The sequence below is a fragment of the Giraffa tippelskirchi genome, chromosome 6 (assembly GCF_054371585.1).
Source record: "Giraffa tippelskirchi isolate mGirTip1 chromosome 6, T2T-mGirTip1v1.2.pri, whole genome shotgun sequence".
NCBI lineage: Eukaryota > Metazoa > Chordata > Mammalia > Artiodactyla > Giraffidae > Giraffa > Giraffa tippelskirchi.
The window spans coordinates 66,049,318-66,067,733 of record NC_137280.1 but is presented as its reverse complement, the minus strand read 5'-3'; the positions used below and the strand labels follow the sequence as shown (position 1 = coordinate 66,067,733).

The window sequence follows — 18,416 nt, the reverse complement described above, 5'->3', positions numbered from 1 at the left end:
TCTATAAGTCTGTTCTCTATGTCTGCCACACACATTTTTTAATATGCTTTCACCTTAGGCTTGGACCCCCTTTCCTCGCCCCAGGCTGGAAACCTTGATCTGAGAATATGAAGCCATGCCTCCATTCGAAGCTGACTCATCTCACTGAACCTAATTGGGAGCTGCAGTGTGTGTATGTGGGCATGGACACTTGTGTGTGCATTATGGGGGTGAGCATATGGGTTGGCAGCTGGGGTGTATGTCTTTCCCACCCAGTTTGAAGCAGGCCTGCATAGTCCAGTGGTACATGCTTGGCACACTTAGTGAAATCTCTGGACTGGAAGGGACTTTTGAGTTATTTTCTGGTCCAACACTGATATTTGGGGCTTCCCAGGTGGCTCAGTGGTAAAGAATCTGCCTGCCAAGCAGGAGACTCGGGTTGGATCACTGGGTCAGGAAGATCCCCTGAAGAAGGAAATGACAACCCACTCCAGTATTCTTGCCTGGGAAATCCCATGGACAGAGGAGCCTGGAGGGCTACAGTCCATGGGGTCGCAAAAGAGTCAGACACGACTTAGCGACTAAAAAGCAAACAGCATCCTATAATCCTACCAACTGATTGAGCTATGAAGGGTTGTGTTGGGTAACAGTAGCTGTGGTACAAAAGCTATCCCAGTTGATATTAGAGATGTTCCATACAAATGTGTTGAATTTGAAGAAATGTCATATTCACTGGCATATCTAACAAAATGCATTCTTATATGATAATATAGTAAAATATTACAAGGAAGATTAAAGTTCGCTTTAGGCTGTCTTTTCCCACCCCTGAACTTTTCTTGGAGGAAACCATTATTAACATTTTGGTGCACGTCCTTCTACACTCTATCAGTGTGTTTGTAGACAAGACGGAGTACCTTGGTATGTATATAACTGAGACCTGGATCTGTGCTCAGCATCACTTAGGTCTACTGAATTTTCTCTTCAGACTTGATAGATGTTCTCATTCTGGCAGCTATTTACTCAAGAAGGGGAAAGAGAAACAGTGGGCTCATAAGGAACTAAGAAGATAACGCTATGCAGATCACATCCCAGCAGGGAAGTTAACCAAGTTTGTGCTTTTGGTTTTTTATGATATAAGTAATTGTGGATCGCCTGTAATGGCGGTTGCTCACTTCTTGAGTCTTCGTTGAATCAAGGATGACTCAGAATCACAGAATCTCATCCATATTGTTGGGGGAGTGTAGAAGCCCTTCTTTGCAGCCACTAAATTTGAAAGGTGCAGACACGGAGGGGAGAGTCTTTTTGGCCTTAGATGAATTAACCTCACTGTCGGTTTCAAGTCATTTGTTAGGGGATGTAATGACCACGGCCTCTGGAGGTCATGGAAGGGATAAGATGAAGTAATAAAGGTGAGATCTTATTGTAGATGATAAGTGCTGATTTAAACAATGGCTTAGCATAGTGTTTGAAAACGTGAGCTCTGGAATCACATTTCTCTGTGAAAGGCGTAATTTTAAGTTCTCTTCAGACAGAAATGTGTGAAGGGCTAATGAGAATGATTCCACCTTTGGGCAGAAGGGGGCACCCTTGCACTTTCTTTAGATTGTTTCAACCAAGTGAAAGGGAGGGGTCAAAGTCCTGTTTAATCCTTGTCACTGTGGGGGTGGCGGGTTACATTTTGCCCATTCTCTGGGACTGGCCATTTCATGACTCCCCCAAATGCAAAGGGTTCAGGCATGGGTTGATTTTTACCAGTGGCTTTTCCAAGACAGATAGGAGCTGACCGCCTGGCCCAAGTGGCATGTAAAGAATCCAGCACAACAAACAGATGGTGGGAATAGCACTGCGATCAAATTGCCACCTGATTTCTGTGTGATCTATGTCTGCTGGCATGGTGCACTGCAGTAGAGATATCCTTCTGCCTTCCATCAGGAATGGAAGAGATGATGTTGGACTGTAGGTTCCAGGAGATAAATTTTTAAGACCTCAGCTGGCTCAGCAATGATAGCTAGTCCTAACGACTCTGCTCTGGTATGTGGGTGTGTGGTTACGGGAAACCATCACTGAAGGAAGGGTCCCATTTAGCATCATTGCCCACCTTGTCATGAATATCAGAAGCCCTGACAGCAGAGATGAAAATGAGTGAAACACATTTGGCGTCTGGGGATTCCAGAAATTGCAGCCCGAACTGTCTGTAGAATAGTTAGTACAGGGAATTCCCCAGTGTTAATAATTCTACCAGCTTTGGTTAATTTTTCTCTCTCTATGCATAAATACACATATATATAGTTGTTCTATACACATATATATGTGTATATTATGTATGAGGCTTCCCAGGTGGCACAGTGGTAAAGAATCCACCTGCAATGCAGAGGTGCAAGAGACACGGGTTCGATTCCTTGGTTGGAAGATCCCTTGGAGTGGGAAATGGCAACCTGTTCTAGTTTTATTGACTGGAAAATGCCATGGACAGAGGAGCCTGGCAGGCTACAGTTCATGGGCTCACAAAGAGTCGACATGATTGAGCACACACACACATATGTACAATTATAGATAATTCTTTTACTGAATCATTTGAAGGTAAGTTTTATACATGATGCCCTTAGCCCCTGAATACCTCTGTGTATGTTTTCTAAAAGCAAACACATTCTTTCACATAAACATAGCATAATCATCAGAACTAGGAAATTAACATTAAAACAGAACTATTACCTTACCTATAACCTTATCCAGATTCACCAATCATCTCAGTGATATTTTATACAGAAGAAGAAAACACTGCACAATGCTTTGTGTCTCTTGGGCCTCCTCAGTCTCTTTTATGATGATGGCAGTTTAGAAAAGTACACATCAGATATTTTGTAGAATGGGCCTCAATCTGGGTTTCTCCAATGTCTCCTCATGATGAGATTCAGGTTGTGCATTATCAGCTGAACTATCATAGAAGTGATGCTTTTTTCCATGTATTATATCAGGAAGCATGTGATATCAATTTCTACCTACTGGTGATGTTGACTTTGATGCAGGTTGTGTCTGCCAGGTTATTTTTTACTGTCTTTCTCATTAATTTAAGTATCCTGGCAGAAGATACTTGATATATAAACATTCTGTTACTCTTCACACCTTAAGCTACTAGTTTTAAAATGCATCCATAATTCTTGCCTGCCTGGATTATTATTATGTGTGTGTTCAGTCATGTCCAACTCTTCTGGGACCCCATGGACTGTAAGCTGCCAGGCTGCTCTGTCCCTGGGATTCTCCAGGCAAGAATACTGGAGTGGGTTGCCATTTCCTATTCCAGGGGATCTTCTTGACCCAGACATCGAACTCTTGTCTCTTGCATCTCCTGCCTTGGCAGGATTATTAGAATTGTTGCCAAAGTGGTTTTCTAGTTCCATCATTCTTTCTACATTTGTTAGCTTTTGATAGTAAGGATGAGACTTCCCTTCTGTATTTATTTAGTTAAAAGACTGGCTCACAGTGTTCAAATCCTTTATTGCACACATGCTTGCATGCTCAGTCGTGTCTGACTCTTTGAAACCTCATGGACTGTAGCCCTCCAGGCTCTTCCGTCCATGGCATTTTCCAGGCAAGAATTCTGGAGTGGGTTGCCATTTCCTTCCCTAGGGCATCTTCACAATCCAGGGATAGAACCTCTGTCTCCTGCGTTGGCAAGTGGATTTGCCACTGAGCCGACTGGGAAGCCCACAAAGTCAAATCCTTGAGCATAAGTGAAATATGAGTCAGTAATCAGGTGCTGAAGTTGTGCTTTGTGTTTGTAAAGAGTGTAACATCCACTTTTCTCATTTGTTCTCAAAAGTCCATCTGTGTAGAAGTCAGTGGGGTCCTTTTATTTCAAATGAGGAAACTGAGGCTCCAGGGAGGCTCCTCAGTCATCGCCTGTGTTACACTATGAGCTCAGGATTGGATTTTGTGAGCTCACTGAGGATAGAGCAGGTATGTCAGTGACATTTAGGTCTTCTAAACACTTAGACCAGAAGGTACTCTGTACTGATTGGTTATATGAGTGAGTGAATGAATGAATAAGAAAGCATTCTGTTTGCCCAAATCTCTCTGCCACCTTCTTGTGACGCATGGAGCTTTTATCCTCCCCTATTATAGCAAAACCTGATGCTGGAACTTCCCCAGGAAAGGGGGCAAGGAATCAAGCACAATGCTAGGTCATTCCTGAAGACCATGAGAATGGGCAAGAGATGAAACTGCCTGGACCTTTCCAAGTCGAAAGTAGTGGGGGGGTGGGTGCGGGTAGGTGGAGGCATGGACCAAATGGAAGAGTATAGAGTGATGCTGTCGGGTCCCTAAGATGGGATTTTCTAACATAGTTGCCACTGGCTATAGGTCAGGCCAGGCCACAACCCCAATGAGGGAGGGGGGCAGGCAGACTCAGCAGTTTGACTCCAGTCCAAAGTCTAAACACCACTAACCAAGCAGGGCGAGAGGTTTCCACCAGCTTCCAGTGAAACCTGGTGGTTTTACGGTTTCCACCTGAACTCTGGTGAAGCCTGGGGTCCTGAACCCTGTGCGATTGTTCAAGCTTTTGGTCACAAATGCAGCTCGCTGTGGGTAACAAGAAAAACAAAATCAAAGCCAAATTAAAAATAATTCTGAAACTTAACCAAGAACCTGATTCCACAGTGTCATGGAGGCTGGGGCACCAGGTTGCTTGAGGAGGAAGGATGGGCCTTTGGAAAATGACTTCCTTGAGGTTTTTATTTTTAGTGCTTGCACATACGAGTGTGGCTGGAAGGCACAGATTCTGATTTTATGACTGACAACTCTGTCTCCCTCATTCTAGGCTTCTATTTTCTATATTTTATATAAAAAAGGATTAGATGAGGTGAGGGCTTGACAACTTTAGATCTTTAATAAGTGAAATGGGTCAGAAATCAGTAAAAATCAGATGGGACTTGGGGTGAACTGGGGACCATCTGCCTGATTTTTGCAGTCACTCTAGCTGCCTTTCAATATAGACTTGGTGTTGCCAGATAAACTCCATGTGGCCAGTTAGTCATATTTTTAAAGAGAAGTAAGAAATACTGTTTTGTGTGTGATATATCCTGCAACAATGTAAATTGTTTTTAAAGCTGTGAAGTTCAAACAGAGCATATGTATTATTTGGGTTTCAACCTGTGTGACCACAGGTTGACATCAGGACTGGCCAATCTATAACTTTTTATTTTCCAAATTTTCTGTATTTGTGGCTGTGCTGAGTCTTCTTTGCTGCACGGCCTTTTCTCTGGCTGTGGTGAATTGGAGCTACTCTCGAGTCACAGTGTGCAGGCTTCTCATTGGGGTGGCTTCTCCTGTTGTGGAGCACGGGCTCTTGGAAGCACGGGCTTCAGGAGTTGCTGCATGTGAGTTCAGTAGTTGTGGCTCCAGCCTCTAGAGCACAGGCTCAATAGTTGTGGCACCTGGGCTTTTTTGCTCCATGGCATGTGGGATCTTCCGGATTGAACTTGTGTCTCCTGCATTGGCAGGCATATTGTTTACCACTAGCCATGAGTGAAGCCCCTCTAACTTTCTTGATCCAAAATTCAACAGTGAGCCATTCTTACCTGGCTTATCTCCATGCATTACTTTTAACCTTACCTTCTTGCTATTATTTGTTGGGATTTGGGGGTGAGCATGGCATGGCCACTAAACAGCCTCTTGATGAAAAAGAGGAGAGTGAAAAAGTTAGCTTAAAACTCAACATTCAAAAAACTAAGGTCATGGCATTGGTCCCATCACTTCATGGCAAATAGATGGGAGAACAATGGAAACAGTGACAGACTTTAGTTTTGGGGTTCCAAAATCACTGCTGATGGTGACTGCAGCCATGAAATTAAAAGATGCTTGCCCCTTGGAAGAAAAGCTATGACCAACCTAGACAGCATATTAAAAAGCAGAGACATTACTTTGCCAACAAAGGTCTGTCTAGTCAAAGCTATGGTTTTTCCAGTAGTCATGTGTATATGTGAGAGTTGGACTATAAAGAAAGCTGAGCACCGAAGGATTGTTGCTTTTGAACTGTGGTGTTGGAGAAGAGTCTTGAGAGTTCCTTAGATTGCAAGGAGATCCAACCAGTCCATCCTAAAGGAAATCAGTCCTGAATATTCATTGGATGGACTGATACTGAAGCTGAAACTGCAACACTTTGGCCACCTGATGCGAGAAACTGACTCATTGGAAAAGACCCTGATGCTGGGAAAAACTGAAGGCAGGAGGAGAAGGGGACGACAGAAGATGAGATGGTTGGATGGTGTCACTGACTTGATGGACATGAGTTTGAGTAGGCTTCGGGAGTTGGTGATGGACAGGGAGGTCTGGTGTGCTGCAGTCCATGGGGTTGCAAAGAATTGGACACAACTGAACTGAACTGAACTGAACTGACAGCATGGCCTCAGTGTGGCTTTCCCTTCCAGAATGTCTTTCCCTTCCTGGTTTCACGCCTCCAGAGAAACAAACAGTCTTTCCTCCTGTTAAAGAGGCTGATGGCCCTGCTCAAAATGAACTGACTGATAGCCTTGAAAGAGTCCCCCCAGTCTACCACATCACTGAAATAATAGTGCGCTCACTATGTCACTATTTAAAGAAAATATTGCATTCCATACAGCATTATGGGTGGTCAGCTTGGAAGGTTAGAGTGAGTATGAATGGAACCTGGGAACAGAGAATCAGTTTAGCTCTCTGTGTTCTGAGTGTATTGATTGCATCCAGCTAGCAGTCCTTGGAATCTGTTTCTTTGGTCACTAGGAAGTTGAAGAAAGGAAAGGGGAGGGTCTCAAAATAAAGTCCTTCTGCAGACAAAAAATCATCTTTGTAATTCTTGATGGGTCACTTGGATGATTTAAACTGTGTGGTTAAGCACATAGGCTGTTAGGCTTCCTGACCTCACTGAGCCAGGCCAAGATGGCTGGGTCTATAGGTCATCTGCTGTGACCCAGAAGCTTGTAGACGCTTCCAGTAGAGGATATAATGATACCCAAAGAGCCTTCCTGTGTTTGTTCTCACTCCAGAGTGAGCACGATGGTGAATGGTCTGATTCTGCCACTCCTTTGCCCAGAACAGCAATGGTTACCATTTTATTTATTCTAGAAGGCCAAATCCTTACATTCACCTGCAGAATCCTACCTACTCTGGCCTGTATCTCTTAGACATCACCTCCCACTCTTCTCCCTGGCTCACTCTGTTCCTCCCACCCTGACCATTTCTGTGGTCCCTGAATGCACTGGGAACACTCAGACCTTAGCCCTTCGCTTTCCCTTCAGGAGGTCATATAACTGACCCCGTTTATCTTCTTCAAGGCTTTGCACAGATGTCATCTTTTCAAGCTCCGAACCCTGTTTAGAATTGGAACTCTCATTTCCCCACTCCCACCCCTCTATACTTTCTCTGTTTCCATTGATTTAACTTTTCACCTTCCAACATGCTTTTAACTTACTTCTTTACTATTGTTCATTCTGTTTCCCTTCCCTAGAAGATGAATCCACCAGGGTAGAGTTCTCTAATGTGTTATTGATGGATCCCAGGTCCCTGCAGTTGTGGGCACTTAATTAATACTTGTTGAATGAATGAATGGACTTGGTTGTCCTTCCTGACTGGTCCAGTGGGGTGTTGAAATGAGGCTGGCAACAATACTGAAACATAACCAAGAGATTCCTGCCCTGCTTCTTGGGGCAGGGATGGGGACATCACAGTTCTCAGGGGTGAGCAACCCATTTACCTTTTGATGAGAACCACCCCCCGCCTCCCCAACCAGCCAAGGAAGGAGTTTATGTAACCCTGAAGCTTTTCCTAATCAGTTGTACCCTAGAAGGGTGAGGAAACCCGGCTGGTCGGAAGAGTGTTTCCCACCTAAGTTTCTCCAGCTTCCTGTTCTAGGAATGACTAGCCACAGAAGTCACAGAGAAACCAACGGAAAAACAAGTTTCCTCCAATCTCCCTCTGCACCTTGAGCATTGAGGTTTATGAAGATTACGGTAAAGCTTATCCAAGAGAACGGTGACCGCTGGCCCGGCTCCTTCCCCCGCTTGGTGGTGATGCAAGGGCCAGGGCTGAAAGGAGGGCACTGGGGTATCCGGAGTGGGGGAACCTCAAAGAAAATGCATAGTGAAACCATGTGAGCCACTCTGAAAGACCCATCCTAGCAACTTCCTGAAAGCGAACCGCATTTGGTTGGTCCCAGCCCCTAACTCCTTCTCCTTTCCAGCCTTTCCTTTTCTCTCACAGCCCCCACTAGAAAAGATAATTGTCCTGTTACCAGACGAGGTTCTGTTGCAAAGAGATAGTCTGGGGACTAGGATCCAAAGGCAGATGCTCATTAAGAATTGCCTCCCTGGTGAGGCTCCTGTGTTCCACATCTGCTTGGGACATGAAACCGCTGGGTTCAGGCCTGCCCTTTAGAGTGGAGGTTGTGGCAGAATTTCAAATGAAAGGAAAATTTAGTGCTCCTGGTGGCTTAGGTGCAGACAGTAGCTGATGCTGAAGCTTACACAGCCTTGCTAGCTGGCTAACGTGCAGCAACTGTTCAGGAACTCAGCCATTTGCCACTGAGGACTCACCAGTACATGAGCAGAAGAGATGATTTTGTGACTTTACTGGTTTTTTTTTTTTTTCTCCTCTCTTGAAATTTTTAACTTGGTCCAGTACTGAATCCAGAGAGTTGAATCTGAAGGTCCCTGGCATATATATAATTCAGGGGGAAATTTCAAGAACTTTCTGTGAACTGTTCTTAATTTCCTAATATTTTTATTATTAATATAAATTATAATCTTTTTTTGTCTTAATTTTTAAAAAGTCCTACTCTCCATGTTGTATATTTGAGATATTCATTTTCATTTATTCTAAGCGGACACATTTCTATTGTTTAAAAAAAAAAGGTTTTCTTGCTCAATAGCATAAGACCATATTGAGCTTTTAGTTAGGGGGGATGTCTTGGATAAACAATATTTAAAAATAGGGTGCAAGATAACTGAATCACTTTGCTATACACCCAAAACTAATGCAACATTGTTAATCAACTACAACACAAAATTTAAAAAGAAAATATATATATATATTATCAATCATTCATATGACCAAAATATATTTCTTATATATATTTGGTCATCACTCACAGTTCCTGTGTTCAGACTTCCCTGGTGGCTCAGACGGTAAAGCGTCTGCTTACAGTGCAGGAGACCCAGGTTCAATCCCTGGGTTGGGAAGATCTCCTGGAGAAGGAAATAGCAACCCACTCCAGTATTCTTGCCTGGAAAATCCCATGGATGGAGGAACCTGGTAGGCTATTGTCTATCGGGTTGCAAAGAGTTGGACACAACTCAGTGACTTCACTTTCACTTTCACAGTTCCTGGCCCTCAAAACCCTTGGAATTTCCTGCTAAGTGAAATGAAAGTATCTTTTGTTGCTGGGTGTCTTGTCCTTGGTTGCTTGAAAACTTCAGAACCATAAAGGTGAAACAGGTGTCTTAATATTCATGACAATCTATTTTCCACCATAATTGGGTTTCTGTTAACAGGTGACTTTTGGAAAGCACTTAAGGATAAGAGCTGGTTGCCAGAGAAACCAGCTGTGCATGCGGCGGGGGTATGGTCAGGCTGCTCAATATGGCTGTCCTCTTGCTCTCTCTACAACTCCTGATTGCCCAATCCCTGCTTTACCTACACCCTACTCACATGACTATCCAATCCTCTTAATCATAGGGCTTAATCAGTAACTACCTACATGCTTGCTCCCACCCCAGCCACTGGTTTCCCTGGTAACTGATGAGCCGACCTTATGTTAATCCCCTTATAAACGGATAGCCTCCTTCCCCCCTGGAGGAGTGAAGTTTGCGGCCATATCCTGCCTGTTGTTTGCTATATACAATGGGGTGTTACTCCAGGACTTACTTCAGACTTGTAAGTGTACCCTGTTCAATATGTGATTGATGTCTCTGTTGCTGTGTCAGGCCTCTTTCTTTGGTCTCGAGGTTGGACTTGCAAGCCTGCGGGTGCCCCCCAGGGAGGGGGCTGGAGCTTTCAGTCTCATTCCCTCACTTTGGGGGAGAGGAGAGGGGCTAGAGGTTGAATCAATCACCAACGACCAATGAGTTGTCAAACATGACTGTGTAATTAACGGCTTCCCTGGTAGCTTGGACGGTAAAGAATCTGCCTGCAATGCAGGCAGATTCCATCTGGTTCCATCCCTGGGTTGGAAAGATTCCCTGGAGAAGGGAATGGCTACCCACTCCAGTATTCTTGCCTGGAGAATTCCATGGACAGAGGAGCCTGGCGGGCTACAGTTCATGCGGTCACGAAGAGTCGGATACAACTGAGCAACTAACACTTATGTAATGAAGTCTCCGTAAAACCCCCAAATGACGGGGTTCAGGGAATTTCCTTTCTGTGAATTTGAAGGGTGGCACGCCTGGAGAGGCATGTGTGCTTCATGTCCTTTCCCCATGACCTTGCCCTAGGCATTTCTTCTATCTGGTTGTTCCTGAATTATATGCTTTAATAATAAACCAGAAATCCAGGGAGTAAAATGTTTCTGAGTTTTGTGAGCTGCTCTAGCAAATTAATTGAGCCTGAGGAGGAGGTGTGGAAACCTCTGATTATAGCCAGTTGGTTATCACCTGGGGCTTGTATTGGTGTCTGAAGTGGGTGGGGGGCAGGTTTGTAGGATTGAACCCTTAACGTATGGAATTGGGTGCTACCTCTGGGTAGAGTGTGTCAGAATTGAGTTGAATTGTAGGACACCCACTTGGTATCTTGAGAATTTCTGGGGAACCCACTCCTACCAATACACATTTTGTAACTGGGCCCAGAAACCTGAAAGATGGGGTGAAGGGACTCTCCAGGGACTGAAGAGTAGATTTGATAAGACTTTGGAATGCCACACACATCTCTTGCAAGTAAATTTCTTACTAAACAAACCTTTCATAAATAACATCAGTTGTGCTGTTGTTCAGTCGCTAAGTCATGTCTAACTCTTTGCAACCCTACGGACTGCAGCACACCAGTCTTCCTTGTCCTTCACTATCTCCCGGAGTTTGCTCAAACTTATGTCCATTGACTCAATGATGACTTCCAGCCATCTCATTCTCTGCCACCTCCTCTTGCCCTCAATCTTTCTCAGCATCAGGGTCTTTTCCAATGAGTCGGCTCTTTGTATCAGGTGGCTGAAGTATTAGAGCTACAGCATCAGTCCTTCCAATGAATAGTCAGGATTGATTTCCTTTAGGATTGACTGGTTTGATCTCCATGCTGTCCAAGGGACTCTCAAGTCTTTTCCAACTCCACAATTCAAAAGCATCAATTCTTTGGTGCTCAGCCTCCTTGATGGTCCAACTCACATCTGTACACGACTATTAAAAAACACATAACTTAATGAAAAGGCAAAAAGAATAACATCAGAAAAGGGCACAAATCTTAAAAGTATACAGCTTGATGAATTTTCAAAAATAAACGCTCCTTAGCACCTAGTACCCAAATCAAGAAACAGCTAATGACCAAACCTCCTCATGTTCTTTTTCCATCACTACCTCCCTGCGAGGGGAACCACTACCCTGATTTCTAATTGTGTTTGTTTTGAACTTTATATAAATGGAATCATAGAACACATATTCTTTGGTCTCTTTTGCTCAACATTCTGTTTGTGAGAATTAGTCGTGTGGCTGTGTGTAGCCGTGGTCTGTCCTTCCTCATCACTGTGTATATATTATTTCATTATATGAATATAAAAAATTCTTCTGAGGATATTTGTTTCCATTGTTTACAATTATGAGTATGTTGTGCTACAGACACTCTTGTTCACCTTCTTTAGGATATTTATGTACTCTTTTTTTTTCATTTTAACTTTTTGTGTTGGGATATAGCCGATTAACAATGCTGTGATAGTTTCAGGTGAAGAGCGAAGGGACTCAGTCATACGTATATTCACTCTCTCCCAAACTCCCCTCCCATCCAGACTGCCACATAATACTGAGCAGAGTTCCCTGTGTTATAAGTAGGTCCTTATTGATTGTCCATTTTAAATATGGCAGTGAGTACCTTAGTGAAAGTGTTAGTCGCTCAGTTGTGTCTGACTCTTTGTAACCCATGGACTGTAGCCCACCTGGCTCCTCTGTCTATGGGCTTCTCCACGCAAGAATACTGGAGTGGGTTGCCATTCCTTTCTCCAGGGGCTCTAACCCCTTGGATCTAACCCACGTTTCCTGGATGGCAGTCAGATTCTTGACTGTCTGAGCCACAAGGGAAATCATAGTGTGTACCTTATGCACTCATTTTTATTTGGTTTATACCTTGGAGTGGAAAATGCTGTATCAGAGGGTGCACATGTGTTTGACTTCGAGAGATACCAAGTGATTTTCAAAAGTGGTACCAAGCTGTGGTCCTTCCAGTAGAGCAGGAATGTCCTGATGGCTCCGCAACCTCGTTAATGCTACATTGTTTTGGTGGTGTTTTTTCTTTAAGGCATTCTGGTGGGCAAGTGATGTTGTCACTTTGTAGTTTTCATTTACATTGTCCTGATGACTCGTGTTTCTAGCGTCAGTTTCTCTTTTCCTAAGTCCTGTTTCTTATTCTTCTTAGTAATTGTTGAATGAATGCTAGAAATTTTGTATATAAAACAGCAGGGACTCTGATTTTATTACTGTGTTGACTGTGGCTTTCCCTTCTTGAGCTCTTGGCAAAGTTAATAATGGGATTAGGAAAGTCACCTCTGGGCAGGAAGATGACACCTCAGTCAATACCAGAGATAGACGGAGATGTTGTGAATTCATGTTACCTCCACACATTCGACTTTCTTTCTGTCTCCACTGCTGCAACCCTGGGTTGGACCTTAATTGTATCTTATCTAGAGCTCTGACCCATTTTCATTCTCTCAGGTCATTGTGATTTGGCCATAGCCATTAGATTAAGATTTGCAAAATTCCTCTCACTACATCCTTACTTTTATACAAAGTTTTCAATACCTGATTTCAGAGAACTGAGATCCAGCAAGAAAAGACCACATTTTCCCCTATAATGGATTCCCAAGTATAAGAGAGCCAATAAGATGCAAAGTTGGAAGCTGGTTAAATGTCCTAACATCCCAGTCTTATGTTTCCAGTATGATTGTAGGTAAAAGTGAACGTGTTAGTTGCTTAGTCATGTCTGACCCTTTGTGAGCTCATGGATGGTAGCCCACTAGGCTCCTCTGTCTGTGGAATTCTCCAAGCAAGAATACTGGAGTGGGTAGCCATTCCCTTCTCCAGGGAATCTTCCCGGCCCAGGGATTGAACCTGGGTCTCCTACATTGCAGGTGGATTCTTTACCAGCTGAGCCATCAGGGAAGCCAACTGTAAGTGGAATGACACTCTTATTTAATGATGAATGATTGTTTTCTTCCAATAAGAGAATATTCTTATCAGAAATTCTCTTTTGAGGTAAAACTTCTTAAATTTGTTGCTGTGAGCATTACTTGTTCATTATAAACAAAGTAAAAGATGCCTATTAACATGTAGAAATCAGTCTTTCCTAATTGTACAGATTGTCTAGGATTTAGCATTATTCATTGTTTGCGTTTAATATTTCAATTTAAGTACCCTTCCTCCCAAGTAAAAGGAGGAGTCACACCGAAGGAAGAAAATGCATTTATTTCAAGGTAGCTTTTTTCTTTCAATAAAAACATGTTCCTCTCTTCACCTCTGTGGGTATAGATTTGATACTATATGTAAATGTGCCATGTAAACTCTAAAGTGCTATAAAAGTGAAAGCTATTTTAGTTAATAATTAACACTAATGCTAATAAAATATTGTCCTCTATTAAAATGCAAATGCTCTAGGGAGACTAAGGCATTAAACCAATTATGCATGAATTGGTGAGAAATATTTCATCAGCAACTTTCTCGAGCAATAAATGAAGTGGTGTGGAATAGAGGCGGGAGAGAGACAAAGGGAGAGAGGAAGAGGAAATGTGAAAGGGACAGGAGAGAAAACATAATTATGCATATTGAGAATAAACAAGATTAAAGGAGGGACTAGCAGAAAGTAAGAGACAAGACAAGGAAGCAAGAGTGAGATAATCATATCGGGCTTTTTGGCTGTTGCGAGGAGTTCGGTTTATAGTATAAAAGCAATGGTGGATGATAAGTATTTTATTATTTTAAAATTGGAGTATAATTGTTTTACAATTTTGCTAGTTTCTGCTGTACAACAGTGCGGATCAGCGATATGTATACATATATCCCCTCTCTCTGGAGGCTCCCTCCCCCGTCTAGGGCATCACAGAGCGCCAAGCTATCGAGCTGAGCTCCCTGTGCTACACAGCAGCTTCCCACTAGCTGTCTATTTTACACAAGGTAGTGTATACACGTCAATGCTACTCTCACAGTTTTAAGTAGAGGCATTTTAGGAGAAATGAAAGCGAACCAGAGTGACCCCAATAGGGATCTTTCATATCTTATCACTGGGATAAAGTGGTCATTGTTCTTTCAAAGTTAAAATTCCTTTCTTTTAAAATTAAGAAGTCTCAGGCGGGGAATCTAAGATTCAAATGTAATAATGTATGTAAAGCTTTCAGCTTGGAGCCCATTGTATAAAGGGCTTTCAACAAAAGGCAGCTATGAGGCTGGTTTTGATGAAGCAACCTGGCCTGCTTTGACCTCCAGGGTCATTCTCTCCAACACAGGACATTCACCAATCACCCCTCAGGAACAGAGGGCTAACTAGATTCCAGAGACCTCTCTCTTCTCTTATGCTTCCCAATATTTTTAATCCATGCATTTCTCTTCCTACCACTTTTTCTCTGTTCCCTGCAGCTGAAGACTTAATATGAATTCCGGGTAACCTAAGTTTCATTTCCAAATTTTCTGTGGAAGATCCTTCCATTAGTACATGATTTAGCTCTCCAGGAATACCTGGACAGGGGAACTGGAGAAGGCAGCAGGTCAGTCTTTAGCATCATCTCCCCTGAGAGACTGTGTGTGGAACTTCTTGGAAAGTCATCAGTTCACACACCTCTCTTAAACACATAGGAAACTGCAGTAGAATGTTGGAGAAAAGACTGTGTAAAGAGCCTAAAGGCAGTTGATTTGAGAAATGTCAAAGGGAAGCGATATTTCTGATGCAAATTTACATGGGTTGTCACTATTTTCAGCTTTATTGGCTGCTCTCAGTAGTATTTATTTACTTTGTGGGTTTTAATTGACTGATCATTGTGAACTTTATTTGGATTTGTGGTCACGGATTATTCTGAGTGTTGGTGACTCTTTTGGGGAGAGTTGCTTTTAAAAGATAGAAAACATTCAAATCTTTAGGTCCTCTGTAAAGCAGAGAGGAAGGGAGTAAGCAAGGAGAAGGGAAAGGAAAAAAAACATGCACATTTACACAGATAGAAAGAAATAGAACTAGAATATTACCTGATGGAGTAGAAATTCATGTTCTTTCCATTGTCAGTTTGGGAAGATCCATTTGGATACTAGGAAAGATTTCTATACCAAATAGGGAGATTTGACTATAGTTATTAATATGCACATTCTGGGGCAGGGCAGGAGGGTTAATATCCTATTATTATTTTTCATTCTTCCTTTTGAATTTGATTAAGTCACTGGGACTCTCTGTGCCTCAGTTTTCTGCCTGAAAAGATATGATGGGATGAGGCTAGTAATTCTTTAGCTATGTGTTGTAGGTCACCAGGTCACCTTCCTAGGAACTCAGAGGCTGATAAAGAAATAGGTCTGCATGTGGGGGAGGTCATGGGAGGAAGCTTAACAGAGGCAAGAGCCTCCTTTATATGTTAGACTTCTGGATCCTTTAGAAGAAAGGGTTTCATGGCTGTTGAGGGGAAAAGGGGAGGGACTCCCAGTCTACACTGCCTGGTTTGCACTCTTCAACTTTGTTATGCTGCACAGTCAGCTCATCAAATCTGAATTGACAAGCATTAGGTCTTGAAGACTGGAAGTTCCTAAGAGGCTCAAACAATGAAAACATGTGAATGTCAATAGACTCATTTATGTGAACAAAGAGTGAAGCTGTGAGGAGGCAGAGAACATAGGGGAATGGAGTTGTTCCTTCAGAGAAGGCAATGGCACCCCACTCGAGTACTCTTGCCTGGAAAATCCCATGGACGGAGGAGCCTGGTAGGCTGTAGTCCATGGGGTCGCTAAGAGTCAGACATGACTGAGCGACTTCACTTTCACTTTTCCTGTTCCTGCACTGGAGAAGGAAATGGCAACCCACTCCAGTGTTCTTGCCTGGAGAATCCCAGGGATGGCGGAGCCTGGTGGGCTGCCGTCTATGGGGTTGCACAGAGTCGGACACGACTGAAGCGACTTAGCAGCAGCAGCAGCAGTTGTTCCTTGGCTCTCAGTCAATTTGCTGAAAATCCATTTGCCAAAAAGCAATTCACCAAAACACCAGTTCCCTGTAAACCTATTCAGAGAAAGTAATTTTGCCAAAAAGAGCAACCAGCCTAATTCCCTGGAAACTGTCAAACAAATATTTTAGACCAGATCTAAGACAGTTTGCTGCAACTATTTCCTAGCAAGAGGAGACGATTTTGCTTAAAGACTGTAGCAGAGGCAGGGTTTGGGGAAGGGAGGAAATGGAGAAGGATGCAAGGCTGCAAGAATAGCAAAGTTGGTAGAATTAAAGTCTCATCTTGAGAATACAAAATGTTGATTATTTGAAGTATTCAGAGACAAATGTGAAATGCTAGAGAAGCTGACATTCAAATTAAGCTGGATTAGCAAATCCATATAAAAAGTGTGCAGTGACATTTGGATTTTTTCACTTCTTGCCTGTTATGAATAATGCTGCTATAAACATTCATGTACAAGATTTGTTTTTGTTTTTCTTGTAGACACATGCTTTCATTACTCTCAGACATTACCCAGGAGTGGAATTGCTGGTCACATATGGTAAGTGTATTTTAACTTCTTAAGAAACCATCAAACTGCTTTCCCATGTGGCTGTACCATTTTATATTTTACCAGCAATATATGAAGGTTCCAATGTTTCCACGTCCTGTCAGCACTTGTTTTTACCTGAGTTTTATATTCTAACCGCTCTGCTGGGCGTGACATGTTGTTGTCTTGATTTATGTTTCCTAAGGAGTAACAATGTTGAGCATTTTTTCATGTGCTTGCTGTCCATTTGTTTATCTTCTTTGGAAGAATGTCTATTCAAATACTCAGCCCATTTTCAAATCGGTTGTTTGTCTGTTGCTGAGTTGTAAACATTTGATGCACTCTAGATAGAAGTGCCTTGTCAGATACGTGATTTGCAAATGTTTTCTCCCCTTATATGCATGTCTTCTCTCTTTCTTGACGGTGTCTTTTGAATCACAAAAGTTGTAAATTCATGTCCATTTTACCAATTTTTTTTCTTGCATCACTTTTGGTTTTGAGACGTACCTAGAAATCATTGCCTTACCCCAAATCATGATTTTCTTTTTCTTTTTTTCCTAAAAAGTTTTATAGGTTTAGATTTTACACTTAGGTCTTTGATCAATTTCAGGTTAGTATTTGTGAGTTAGTATGATGTGAGGTAGGTGTCCAAATTAATCTTTCTGAAAGAGAATATTCTATTAATAACACTTATTGAGAGAATTTTTTTCCCTATTGAATTTTCTTGGCATTTTGTTGAGAATCAGTTGACTGAAAATGTATGAGTTTATTTTTGGGCCCTCAATTACATTTATTTATTTACATACCTATTCTTATGGCAGTGTATCATTGTTTTGATTAGTATAGCTTTACAGTAAATATTCAAGTTGGGACATCTGAGTCTTCTAATTTTATTCTGATTTCTTAATATTGTTTGCTATTTCAGTTTCTGCAGAAAGATAGCTAGGAATTTCATAGGGATTGCATTGAACCTATAGATCAATTTGGGTAGAGTTTCCTTTGTAGCGAGTCTTCCAATACAGAAACATGTGTTGCCTTTATTTTTAAATCTTTGATTTATTTAGACAATATTTTCTAACTTTAGGTATACAGTCTTGAACATCTATCATTGACATTTTCCCTAAGTATTTATTTCTTTTGATTCCATTGTGAATTGAATTGTTTTCTTAATTGTACTTTCAGATTGTTCAATGTGTCTACAAAATACAATTGATTCTTGTGTATCAGTATAACTGATCCTTTGTCAAGTGACCTAGCTAAACTTGTTTATTATTTCTAGTATTTTTTATGGACCTCTTAGGGTTTTCTGCATGAGGATCATGTCAGATCTATGTGAAGACAGTTTTACTTCTTCTTTTCAACCTGGATAACTTTTATTTCATTTTCTTGTTTGATTGCGCTGGATAGAACTTCTGGTCTAACGTTAAATATGAGTGCCAAGGGCAGACATCTTTTCTTTATTCTAGATATTATGGAGAAATGTGGATTTTTTACCATTAAATATGATGTTAGCTGTAATTTTTTTTTGTAGATTCTCTTTATCATGGTGAAAAAATTTAATTC

The 18,416-nt window shown here is 42.0% G+C and overlaps 1 non-coding gene across 1 annotated transcript; it reads left to right on the top strand.

Annotated features, from left to right (window-relative positions):
• The first annotated feature begins 9,116 nt into the window (after nt 1-9,116).
• TRNAC-ACA (transfer RNA cysteine (anticodon ACA)) lies at nt 9,117-9,188 on the top strand. The gene has a single exon. It is a non-coding gene; the product is annotated as a tRNA-Cys (tRNA).
• The last annotated feature ends 9,228 nt before the right edge of the window (nt 9,189-18,416 follow it).